This window comes from Bison bison, unplaced genomic scaffold (genome assembly GCF_000754665.1).
Source record: "Bison bison bison isolate TAMUID 2011002044 unplaced genomic scaffold, Bison_UMD1.0 scf7180017864324, whole genome shotgun sequence".
Classification (NCBI taxonomy): domain Eukaryota; kingdom Metazoa; phylum Chordata; class Mammalia; order Artiodactyla; family Bovidae; genus Bison; species Bison bison.
In genome coordinates this window covers 474,273-474,938 of record NW_011494896.1, presented here as the reverse complement: position 1 = coordinate 474,938, position 666 = coordinate 474,273, and positions in this window count along the sequence as shown.

Below are 666 nucleotides of genomic sequence, written 5' to 3'. Positions count from 1 at the left end.
AGACAGGGAAATGGCAACCCACTCCAGTATTCTTGCCTGGGAAATCCAATGGAGAGAGGAACCTGGTGAGCTATAGTCCATGGGGTTGCAAAGAATCGAGCATGACTGAGCACACATGCACGGTCTTTGACCATCTTATATAAACTCACTCCCATCACTCTCTATTCTCCTTTCCCTATCTTATTTTTATTCATACTACATACCTCCACTTGGCTGTTAAATATTTATTTTTTAATTCATTGCCTGCCTTCTCCATAACATTCACTCTTCAATAGTGTCTGATTTTCTCCTACTGATATTCCTACAGCTCAAATTATGCTTGGTATAATAAGAACTATAATAAACCCTTGTTGAATGAATAAATGTGAATTATCCTTCCATGCCAACCAAGTCCACCTCCTGGGTCACATTTTAAGTTCTCCATAGGGAGGAATCTTACCTCATTCTTTCCATAGTACCTTATATGAGGTAAATATTAAACATTCAAAGATTCTTGATAGGTTTTTGCATACTTGAAATACTATCCAACAAGCCTAGTTAGGATTAAAATTAGCTAGGAAATGCTTATGTCTAACATTATCTTGAATTGATGTTACAGGAATAACTAACGCATTTGATAAAATGTAAAATAGATAAACTTGTTTATTATTTTTCACATTCAGCTAA